General features: G+C 40.6%; 1 protein-coding gene across 2 annotated transcripts in view; it reads right to left on the bottom strand.

Moving 5' to 3' along the window:
• CYRIA (CYFIP related Rac1 interactor A) overlaps positions 1-13,123 on the bottom strand; it is a 369,452-nt gene that overhangs the window by 199,978 nt on the left and 156,351 nt on the right. The gene's annotated exons all lie outside the window — the stretch shown is intronic.

Genomic DNA, 13,123 nt, shown 5'->3' with positions numbered 1-13,123 from the left:
TAAGTATTGGCCTTTGAGTAAACAGTAATGAGGACTGTGTAAATAATTAGAAAACATATTGAGGTATGCACTCCCTACAAGATCAGCCCAATGCATTGGGTTGTGATTTCAGTTAGCAGAAACCGCTATTCAGATACAAAAATACACCTAAAGGAACAACTTCCCATACATTTTAAACTCAGCAGCTGATATAACAAATCATTGAAAACACATTAAGTAGAAAACAATTTTACTGTACGCTGTTCCTTTAAATTCTGCCTGTGTGTAATAATGTAGTTGTGTTAGAAATCCCCTACAATTTAGGGGGTACCAAACCCATTACACTAGAGCAAGAGTATAGTGGTTGCAGAGTTCAGAAACCTGTCCTTTGATGCATTTTGTTTTGTTGAATGATGTCAGGGAAAATGAGCCGAACCTTAAAACATCTACAAATTTTTAAACACAGCAGTAAGTCTCTTACACAATTGTAAAGTTTAATGCGTGATTCAAATCTTCATTTTACCACTGTGCAAACCAGACATTACCAATCATTATCAGTTATGCCCTACTTCTAATATAAGCATTTCTGCATGAAAAATCTGGTCTTTTAAAGGAAGAAGCCAAAAGAATGTAGGAAAAATGTTTATACCTTTAAAAATGTATGTTAGAACAATGAATAATGGAATGCCATACAAATTTACATTATTAACAGTTCAATACAGGTAACCCCTGATAATTAATAATCCAATTTACTTCCATTATCAAATTTTGCACAGTATTTTTATATTCACACTTTCTAGGGACAAGATCCTACTGAACAAGAAATGAACGATCCAAAATGGTGATATGCAGTAAAAGACAGACACCTTTATTTGTGGTCAAACGCAAATCTCATACAGAGACCAAACGGCTCTAGGAACATCCTACGCGTTTCATGCCAACAGGCACTTCGTCAGGGATAAGTAACACCTTCCTTTTCCAATCTTAAATAGCATTACACGTGTAATTAACCCCATAAAGGGCAAACCAAAGTGAAAATACCATTTTGAAGAAAACAATTCACATCAAGTAAATTACAAATAAAATTATTAAATCAGAATAAGAAAAATTCTAAAAAAAACAGAATTTATGCTTACCTGATAAATTACTTTCTCCAACGGTGTGTCCGGTCCACGGCGTCATACTTACTTGTGGGATATCTCTTCCCCAACAGGAAATGGCAAAGAGTCCCAGCAAAGATGGCCATATAGTCCCTCATAGGCTCCGCCCACCCCAGTCATTCGACCGACGGACAGGAGGAAATATATATAGGAGAAACCATATGGTACCGTGGTGACTGTAGTTAGAGAAAATAATTCATCAGACCTGATTAAAAAACAAGGGCGGGCCGTGGACCGGACACACCGTTGAAGAAAGTAATTTATCAGGTAAGCATAAATTCTGTTTTCTCCAACATTGGTGTGTCCGGTCCACAGCGTCATCCTTACTTGTGGGAACCAATACCAAAGCTTTAGGACACGGATGAAGGGAGGGAGCAAATCAGGTTACCTAAACGGAAGGCACCACAGCTTTCAAAACCTTTCTCCCAAAAATAGCCTCCGAAGAAGCAAAAGTATCAAATTTGTAAAATTTGGCAAAAGTGTGCAGTGAAGACCAAGTCGCTGCCTTACATATCTGGTCAACAGAAGCCTCGTTCTTGAAGGCCCATGTGGAAGCCACAGCCCTAGTGGAGTGAGCTGTGATTCTTTCAGGAGGCTGCCGCCCGGCAGTCTCATAAGCCAATCGGATGATGCTTTTAAGCCAAAAGGAAAGAGAGGTAGAAGTCGCTTTTTGACCTCTCCTTTTACCAGAATAGACAACAAACAAAGAAGATGTTTGTCTGAAATCTTTTGTAGCCTCTAAATAGAATTTTAGAGCACGGACTACGTCCAAATTGTGTAACAAACGTTCCTTCTTTGAAACTGGATTCGGACATAAAGAAGGTACAACTATCTCCTGGTTAATATTTTTGTTAGAAACAACCTTTGGAAGAAAACCAGGCTTAGTACGCAAAACCACCTTATCTGCATGGAACACCAGATAGGGCGGAGAACACTGCAGAGCAGATAACTCTGAAACTCTTCTAGCAGAAGAAATAGCAACCAAAAACAAAACTTTCCAAGATAGTAACTTAATATCTATGGAATGTAAAGGTTCAAACGGAACCCCTTGAAGAACTGAAAGAACTAGATTTAGACTCCAGGGAGGAGTCAAAGGTCTGTAAACAGGCTTGATCCTAACCAGAGCCTGAACAAATGCTTGAACATCTGGCACAGCTGCCAGTCTTTTGTGTAGTAAGACAGATAAAGCAGAGATCTGTCCCTTTAGAGAACTTGCAGATAATCCTTTCTCCAAACCTTCTTGTAGAAAGGAGAGAATCTTAGGAATTTTTATCTTATTCCATGGGAATCCTTTGGATTCACACCAACAGATATATCTTTTCCATATTTTATGGTAAATCTTTCTAGTTACCGGTTTTCTGGCCTGAACCAGAGTATCTATCACAGAATCTGAAAACCCACGCTTCGATAGAATCAAGCGTTCAATCTCCAAGCCGTCAGCTGGAGGGAGACCAGATTTGGATGTTCGAATGGACCCTGAACAAGAAGGTCCTGTATCAAAGGTAGCTTCCATGGTGGAACCAATGACATATTCACCAGGTCTGCATACCAAGTCCTGCGTGGCCACGCAGGAGCTATCAAGATCACCGAGGCCCTCTCCTGATTGATCCTGGCTACCAGCCTGGGAATGAGAGGAAACGGTGGAAATACATAAGCTAGGTTGAAGGTCCAAGGTGCTACTAGTGCATCTACTAGAGTCGCCTTGGGATCCCTGGATCTGGACCCGTAGCAAGGAACCTTGAAGTTCTGACGAGACGCCATCAGATCCATGTCTGGAATGCCCCATAATTGAGTTATTTGGGCAAAGATCTCCGGATGGAGTTCCCACTCCCCCGGATGGAATGTCTGACGACTCAGAAAATCCGCCTCCCAGTTTTCCACACCTGGGATGTGGATCGCAGACAGGTGGCAGGAGTGATCCTCCGCCCATTGAATTATTTTGGTCACTTCTTTCATCGCCAGGGAACTCCTTGTTCCCCCCTGATGATTGATATACGCAATGGTCGTCATGTTGTCTGATTGGAACCTTATGAATCAGGCCTTTGCTAGTTGAGGCCAAGCCCTGAGAGCATTGAATATCGCTCTCAGTTCCAGAATGTTTATCGGGAGAAGAGACTCTTCCCGAGACCATAGACCCTGAGCTTTCAGGGATTCCCAGACCGCGCCCCAGCCCACTAGACTGGCGTCGGTCGTGACGATGACCCACTCTTGTCTGCGGAAGCTCATTCCCTGGGACAGATGGTCCAGGGTCAGCCACCAACGGAGTGAATCTCTGGTCTTCTGATCTACTTGAATCATTGGAGACAAGTCTGTATAGTCCCCATTCCACTGTTTGAGCATGCACAGTTGTAATGGTCTTAGATGAATTCGTGCAAAAGGAACTATGTCCATTGCTGCAACCATCAACCCTACTACTTCCATGCACTGCGCTATGGAAGGACGAGGAACAGAATGAAGAACTTGACAAGAGCTTAGAAGTTTTGACTTTCTGACCTCTGTCAGAAAAATCCTCATTTCTAAGGAATCTATTATTGTTCCCAAGAAGGGAACTCTTGTCGACGGAGACAGAGAACTTTTTTCTATGTTCACCTTCCATCCGTGTGATCTGAGAAAGGCCAGAACGATGTTTGTATGAGCCTTTGCTTTTGACAGGGACGACGCTTGTATTAGAATGTCGTCCAAGTAAGGTACTACTGCAATGCCCCTCGGTTTTAGAACCGCTAGAAGGGACCCTAGTACCTTTGTGAAAATCCTTGGAGCAGTGGCTAACCCGAATGGGAGGGCCACAAACTGGTAATGCTTGTCCAGAAAAGCGAACCTTAGGAACTGATGATGTTCTTTGTGGATAGGAATATGTAGGTACGCATCCTTTAGATCCACGGTAGTCATAAATTGACTTTCCTGGATAGTGGGTAGAATCGTTCGAATGGTTTCCATCTTGAACGATGGTACCCTGAGAAATTTGTTTAGGATCTTTAGATCCAAAATTGGTCTGAAAGTTCCCTCTTTTTTGGGAACTACGAACAGATTGGAATAAAATCCCATTCCTTGTTCCTTTATTGGAACTGGGTGTATCACTCCCATCTTTAACAGGTCTTCTACACAATGTAAGAACGCCTGTCTCTTTATTTGGTTTGAGGATAAGTGAGACATGTGGAACCTTCCCCTTGGGGGTAGTTCCCTTAATTCCAGGAGATAACCCTGAGAAACTATTTCTAGCGCCCAGGGATCCTGAACATCTCTTGCCCAAGCCTGAGCAAAGAGAGAGAGTCTGCCCCCCACTAGATCCGGTCCCGGATCGGGGGCTACTCCTTCATGCTGTTTTGTTAGCAGCGGCAGGCTTCTTGGCCTGCTTACCCTTGTTCCAGCCTTGCATCGGTTTCCAGGCTGGTTTGGGTTGTGAGGCATTACCCTCTTGCTTAGAGGATGCAGAATTAGAGGCCGGTCCGTTCCTGAAATTGCGAAAGGAGCGAAAATTAGACTTATTTCTGGCCTTGAAAGGCCTATCTTGTGGAAGGGCGTGGCCCTTTCCCCCAGTGATGTCTGAAATAATCTCTTTCAATTCTGGTCCAAATAGAGTTTTACCTTTGAAAGGGATGTTAAGCAATTTTGTCTTGGATGACACATCCGCTGACCAAGACTTTAGCTAAAGCGCTCTGCGCGCCACGATAGCAAACCCTGAATTTTTCGCCGCTAATCTAGCTAATTGCAAAGCGGCATCTAAAATAAAAGAGTTAGCCAACTTAAGTGCGTGAACTCTGTCCATAACCTCCTCATATGGAGTCTCTCTACTAAGCGAGTTTTCTAGTTCCTCGAACCAGAACCACGCTGCTGTAGTGACAGGAACAATGCACAAAATGGGTTGTAGAAGGTAACCTTGCTGTATAAAAATCTTTTTAAGCAAACCCTCCAATTTTTTATCCATAGGATCTTTGAAAGCACAACTATCTTCGATAGGAATAGTAGTGCGTTTGTTTAGAGTAGAAACTGCCCCCTCGACCTTAGGGACTGTCTGCCATAAGTCCTTTCTGGGGTCGACCATAGGAAATAATTTCTTAAATATAGGGGGGGAACAAAAGGTATGCCAGGCTTTTCCCACTCCTTATTTACTATGTCCGCCACCCGCTTGGGTATAGGAAAAGCGTTGGGGTGCACCGGAACCTCTAGGAACTTGTCCATCTTGCATAATTTCTCTGGAATGACCAAGTTGTCACAATCATCCAGAGTAGATAACACCTCCTTAAGCAGTGCGCGGAGATGTTCTAATTTAAATTTAAATGTCACAACATCAGGTTCAGCTTGTTGAGAAATTTTTCCTGAATCTGAAATTTCTCCATCTGACAAAACCTCCCTCATAGCCCCTTCAGATTGGTGTGAGGGTATGACAGAACAATTATCATCAGCGCCCTCCTGCTCTTCAGTGTTTAAAACAGAGCAATCAAGCTTTCTCTGATAAGTAGGCATTTTGGATAAAATATTTGCTATGGAGTTATCCATTACAGCCGTTAATTGTTGTATGGTAATAAGCATTGGCGCACTAGATGTACTAGGGGCCTCCTGTGTGGGCAAAACTGGGGTAGACACAGTAGGAGATGATGTAGTATCGTGTTTACTCCCCTCATCTGAGGAATCATCTTGGGCAATTTCATTATCTGTGGCAGTACTGTCCTTACTTTGATTGGACGCTATGGCACAATTATCACATAAATTTAAATGGGGAGACACATTGGCTTTCATACATATAGAACATAGCTTATCCGAAGGCACAGACATGTTAAACAGGCTTAAACTTGTCAACAAAGCACAAAAAACGTTTTAAAACAAAACCGTTACTGTCTCTTTAAATTTTAAACAGAAAACACTTTATTACTGAATATGTGAAAAAGTATGAAGGAATTGTTCAAAAATTACCAAAATTTCACCACAGTGTCTTAAAGCATTAAGAGTATTGCACACCAAATTTCAGAGCTTTAACCCTTAAAATAACGGAACCGGAGCCGTTTACAAATTTAACCCCTATACAGTCCCAGCTATAGCCTTTGCTGAGACCCAACCAAGCCCAGAGGGGAATACGATACCAATTGACGCCTTCTAGAAGCTTTTCCAGCAAATTTCAGATCCTCACACATGCATCTGCATGCCCTGCTCTCAAAAAACAACTGCGCAGTAATGGCGCGAAAATTAGGCTCAGTCTACAACTAGGAAGGCCCCCTGACTGGAAAAGGTGTCTAACATAGTGCCTGCCGTTTAATAAACATTCCCCAAGTTTATAAATGCGAATTGTCAGCATAAATATGAATAAAATGCCCAAATAAAGCAATCGATTTAGCCCATAAAAATGTCTACCAGTTTTTTAGCCCATATTAAGCCCTTTATTCTGTTTGTTTGACTAAGAAAATGGCTTACCGGTCCCCATGAGGGGAAATGACAGCCTTCCAGCATTACATGGTCTTGTTAGAAATATGGCTAGTCATACCTTAAGCAGAAAAGTCTGCCGTTTCCCCCAACTGAAGTTACTTCATCTCAACAGTCCTATGTGGAAACAGCAATCGATTTTAGTTACTGTCTGCTAAAATCATCTTCCTCTCACAAACAGAAATCTTCATCCTTTTCTGTTTCAGAGTAAATAGTACATACCAGCACTATTTTAAAATAACAAACACTTGATAGAAGAATAAAAACTACATTTAAACACCAAAAAGCTCTTAACCATCTCCGTGGAGATGTTGCCTGTGCAACGGCAAAGAGAATGACTGGGGTGGGCGGAGCCTAGGAGGGACTATATGGCCAGCTTTGCTGGGACTCTTTGCCATTTCCTGTTGGGGAAGAGATATCCCACAAGTAAGGATGACGCCGTGGACCGGACACACCAATGTTGGAGAAATCATGATTTCTATAACAATGCAATTCAAAATTTAGAATTTTTCTTATTCTGATTTAATAATATTTGTAATTTACTTGATGTGAATGGTTTTCTTCAAAATGGTATTTTCACTTGTCTTTGCCCTTTATGGGGTTAATTACACGTGTAATGCTATTTAAGGTTGGAAAAGGGAGGTGTTACTTATCCCTGACGAAGTGCCTGTCGGCATGAAATGCATAGGATGTTCCTAGAGCTGTTTGGTCTCTGTATGAGATTTGCATTTGACCACAAATAAAGGTGTCTTTTACTGCATATCACCATTTTGGATCGTTCATTTCTTGTTCGCTTATGCAATTGTTTGAGGAGTTTTGGGGCTCTCCTTTTGTGTTAGTGATCCAGCTACGTTGCCTATAGGTTCTCAGAGCCGAGCCTCCTGCAAGGAGTCACGTGACTTTCTACAATCAACCCAGCTGTATTACCGAGTGAAGCGCTTTACTTGGCCTGCAAAGCCTTTGGCGTCCTCCGCACACTTCAGTGGAACTTGAATACAGCCTATTTACCTTCGGATATATCGGCATCAGAGACACAGCATGTTGAGCTAACAAGGTACTGTTTTATATTATACCAGTATGTGTGTGGCCTTAAAAATACAGATTGCAACAAAGAATTTGCCTGCTTTGCATTTTTTGCTATACTCCATATTTGGGCTACTATTACACTGCTTGTTTAGCATTTTTTGGTTAGTACTCTCACTGTCATATCAGACCCGGACAAGGGGTTAAGTGTTTACAACTAAGTCTATCGCTTACTGTGACAGTGAGAGCAGCTTGTGTTTTTTTACCACATGGTATATGTATACTAGTCTGATTGGTTGATGTCTGTCACATGAAATAGGGGGCCTGAAAATGGGAGAAAAAAATACATTTGTCAGAAAAAAAATCTGCTGCTTATTTGAAATTCAGAGTAAGTGTTAAATCATTGTCTTTTTATAATGCAATTGTTAATTATGCAATGCTAATGCATTGAGTGGTTCTTTAAATAACCAAGACATAAAGCAATCTGGTATAATGGATTCTGCTTCTATAAATCATGTGAGGGTAGGAACACACAATGACAAAAAGAAGCCAGTCTAATGCAGGATGAATAATATATTTTTTTTAAAAATGTACAAAAACCAATTTATATATGGGCAAATCAAAACTACGCTCAATAAAAAAAAAAGCTAGCCATAATATGAGGGTATGGGATATTGGATGGCAAATGTACAAAGTTTGAATCAATAAAATACTATATGTTATTGAAAGAAATATCCATGCTTCACTGAGTACAACTCAAGCATTTTGACAAGTCTGTCTCAGGTAACATTATCAAACAACTTTGTGTTAAAGAGCCAAAAAAAGCAACTTCCATAAAAGTTTATTCAGAATATGGTACATTTTATCATAAACCAAAATATATGCTTTTAGACAGGGATTGACAAACCCTTGGCGTCAGCGAGCTATAGCACCAAACCTTTGCATCCAGCACCTAGGTGATCTACAGGACTTATTACAATAAAAGCTCAGCTACATAATTATTTTACTAAAATTATAAATTTAAAAATGTTATTCATATTAAAAAAAAAAAAAAATTATGCTTATCTGGTCAGCAGGAGGCGGCAAAGAGCACCCCAGCAGAGCTGTTAAGTCTCACTTCCCTTACCCATAACCCCCAGTCATTCGGCCGAAGGGAAATGGAAAAAAGATAAGGTGTAGAGTAGACAACTAATCGTCATAATCGATAATAATTGATTATAAAAATAGTTGTCAACGAATCTCATAATCTATTAGTTGGTTTGCAATTAGTTGGTCTGTGCACAACACCAGCTGCTTCACTCCACTGAGCTCCTGCACATGGTAGTGTTTTATGGTTATGTCCTTAGCCTAAAAGACGTCTACAGACGTATACTTTTCACTTTTTCAGAACAGTATAAGTTTACAACTACCCCTGGCTTATGTGCACCCAGATATAATAGTCATCATTTGGATTGTTTATATTAAATCAGGGGATTTGGAACTATGCTTTGCATGATATAGCGCTGAGCTTGTTAATCATACCTAGCCCCTAGATTGATGGGAGTTATTTGAATTAATGTGCACTTTTATCAGTTTGCACAAATATTAGTGTATTGCTTGCTATTGCTGATTATATGTACTGTATAAATAAATGTGTAAGGCTTTGTCCTGTTATTGATAGTCATTAGCGCTTTTGATTGTTTTTTATCGTTTTATATTTTTAATCAATTGTGAAAATATTTACCAGATTCAAACTAAGTATAAATTTGTTATATTTACAGAGGGCTAGATATTTTCCCCTAACCTTATAGCTGGTTATTTACCATTGCATATAGATATTCAAAAATCTGCCGATTAATCGATTATGAAAATAATCGTTAGTTGCAGCCCAAGTGTAGAGGTGCCTCAGGTTTAACAAAAAAAAAATACTGTCTTATTTAAGGGTGGGGTCCATGTCCGGTAAGAAAGAAATTTATCAGGTAAGCAAAAATTTTGTTTTCTTTTCTATGACATGGAGAGTCCACAACATCATTCCAATTACTAGTGGCGAGACACCATCAGATCCATCTCTGGAACCCCCAACCTGAGGGATATCCTGGTGAACACCCCCAGATGGAGATCCCACTCCCCGGGATGAAAGGTCTAACTGCTCAGAAAATCCGCCTCCCAGTTCTCCACTCCTGGAATGTGGATGGCAGAGAGAAGACAATCGTGAGTTTCCGCCCATTGTATAATGTGCGTCACCTCCTTCATAGCAAGGGAACTCTGAGTTCCTCCCTGGTGGTTGATGTAAGCCACAGAGATGATGTTGTCCGACTTGAATCTGATAAACCGGGCTAAAGACAGCTGAGGCAAAGCTATCAAGGCAGTGAAGATTGCTCTCAACTCTAAGATGTCTACGGGAAGAGAGGACTCCAAGTCCACAGGCCCTGAGCTTCTAACGAGCCCCAGACTGCTCCCCATCCTAACAGGCTGGCGTCCGTGGTCACAATCATCCAGGAGGGTCTCTGGAAGCATGTGTCCTGAGACAGATGATCCAGTGAAACCCACCACAAGAGAGTCTCTTGTTAGAGAATCCCAGTCTATCCTCTGAGATAAATCTAAATGGTCTCCGTTCCACTGACTCAGCATGCATAGATGCAGAGATCTCAGATTAAACCGAGTAAAAGCAATGATGTCCATGGAAGCAATCAACAGACCAAGTACCTCCATGCATTGAGCCACCGATGGACGAACAGACTGGAGAGAGAGACATGAATTGAGGAGTAAATAAGCCTCAAGCTTTTTATCCATTGGATCCTTATAACAGCTATCCTCTATAGGAATCGTAGATCTTTTGGCAGGGTAGAAATAGCTACTTCCACTCCAATTGGAGTCAGCAACAGGAAACTTTTTTTTTAAATGGAAGAAGGGGAAAAGGTAACCCTTGGATTATCCCAATTCTGTGATTTGATCTCAGACATACAGTCTGGAACAGGAAAAACTTCCACAGAAGAAGGAATATCATAGTATTTATTAAGTTTACTAGATTTTTTTAGGGTTGACAGCGACAGAAGGGTCAGAGTCGTCCAAAGTAGCCAATGCCTCCTTTAGAAGTAAATGAAGGTGTTTAGGCTTAAATCTGAAGTTTACTTCTTCAGAATCAAAGAATCAAAGGATTTACACTGTCAGAATCTGAGATCTCACCCTCAGAAGCTACCAAGGTATCCTCCTCATCTGACTTATAGGGGAGGTCAACCATCGCAAAAGACGATGGAACAGACACCTTATTAGCAGAAATATGATTTGATTTCCTCTTGCGCTTAACCGCAATGGGAAAAACATAATTTACGTAAGAACTTACCTGATAAATTCATTTCTTTCATATTGGCAAGAGTCCATGAGCTAGTGACATATGGGATATACAATCCTAACAGGAGGGGCAAAGTTTCCCAAACCTCAAAATGCCTATAAATACACCCCTCACCACACCCACAATTCAGTTTAACGAATAGCCAAGCAGTGGGGTGATAAAGAAAGGAGTAGAAAGCATCAACAAAATAAATTTGGAAATAATTGTGCTTTATACAAAAAATCATAACCACCATAAAAAGGGTGGGCCTCATGGACTCTTGCCAATATGAAAGAAATGAATTTATCAGGTAAGTTCTTACATAAATTATGTTTTCTTTCATGTAATTGGCAAGAGTCCATGAGCTAGTGACATATGGGATATCAATACCCAAGATGTGGATCTCCACTCAAGAGTTACTAGAGAGGGAGGGAATAAAATAAAAACAGCCATAATCTGCTGAAAAAAATTAATCCACAACCCAAAAATATAAGTTTATTTCATTTAAAAGAAAAAAACAAATCAAAAGCAGAAGAATCAAACTGAAACAGCTGCCTGAAGAACTTTTCTACCAAAAACTACTTCCGAAGAAGCAAATACATCAAAACGGTAGAATTTAGTAAATGAATGCAAAGATGATCAAGATGCCGCTTTGCAAATCTGATCAACTGAAGCTTCATTCTTAAAAGCCCACAAAGTGGAGACTGATCTAGTAGAATGAACTGTAATTCTGAGGCGGGGCCTGACCCGACTCAAAATAAACTTGATGAATCAAAAGTTTCAACCAAGAAGCCAAGGAAATAGCAGAAGCCTTCTGACCTTTCCTAGGACCAGAAAATAAAACAAATAGGACTGGAAGTCTTCCTGAAATCTTTAGTAGCTTTCACATAATATTTCAAAGCTCTTACCACATCCAAAGAATGTAAGGAACTTTCCAAAGAATTCTTAGGATTAGGACACAAGGAAGGGACAACAATTTCTCTACTAATGTTGTTAGAATTCACAACCTTAGGTAAAAATTGAAAAGAAGTCCGCAAAACTGCCTTATCCTGATGAAAAAAATCAGAAAAGGAGACTCACAAGAAAGAGCAGATAACTCAGAAACTCTTCTAGCAGAAGAGATGGCCAAAAGGAACAACACTTTCCAAGAAAGTAGTTTAATGTCCAAAAAATGCATAGGTTCAAATGGAAGAACCTGTAAAGCCGTCAGAACCAAATTAAGACTCCAAGGATGAGAAATTGATTAAATAACAGGCTTAATAAGAACTAAAGCCTGTACAAAACAGTGTATATCAGGAAGTATAGCAATCTTTCTATGAAATAAAACAGAAAGAGCGGAGATTTGTCCTTTCAATGAACTTGCAGACAAACCCTTATCCAAACCGTCCTGAAGAAACTGTAAAATTCTAGGAATTCTAAAAGAATGCCAGGAGAATTTATGAGAAGAACACCATGAAATTTAAGTCTTACAAACTCTATAATAAATCTTTCTAGAAACAGATTACGAGCTTGTAACATAGTATTAGTCAGAGAAACCTCTATGACTTAGTACTAAGCGTTCAATTTCCATACCTTCAAATTTAATGATTTGAGATCCTAATGGAAAAACGGACATTGAGATAGTAGGTCTGGCCAAACGGAAGTGGCCAAAGCGGGCAACTGGACATCCAAACCAGATCCGCATACCAAAACCTGTGTGGCCATGCTGGAGCCACCAGCAACACAAATGATTGTTCCATGAGGATTTTGGAGATCACTCTTGGAAGGAGAACTAGAGGCGGGAAAATGTAAGCAGGATGATAGCACCAAGGAAGTGTCAGCGCATCCCCTGCTTCCGCCTGAACATCCCTGGACCTGGACAGGTATCTGGGAAGTTTCTTGTTTAGATGAGAGGCCATGAGATCTATCTCTGGAAGACCCCACAACTGAACAATCTAAGAAAACACATCTGGATGGAGAGACCACTCCTCTGGATGTAAAGTCTGGTGGCTGAGATAATCCGCCTCCCAATTGTCTACACCTGGGATAAGCACCGCAGAGATTAGACAAGAGTTGGATTCCGCGCAAACAAATATCCAAGATACTTCTTTAATAGCTTGGGGACTGCGAGTCCCACCCTGATGATTGACATATGCCACTGTTGTGATATTGTCTGTCTGAAAACAAATGAACGGTTCTCTCTTTAGCAGAGGCCAAAACTGAAGAGCTCTGAGAATTCCAAGGAGTTCTAAAATAT

Source organism: Bombina bombina, chromosome 4 (assembly GCF_027579735.1).
Source record: "Bombina bombina isolate aBomBom1 chromosome 4, aBomBom1.pri, whole genome shotgun sequence".
NCBI lineage: Eukaryota > Metazoa > Chordata > Amphibia > Anura > Bombinatoridae > Bombina > Bombina bombina.
Note: the sequence above shows the minus strand (reverse complement) of the source record. Positions and strands in the feature narration are given on the sequence as shown.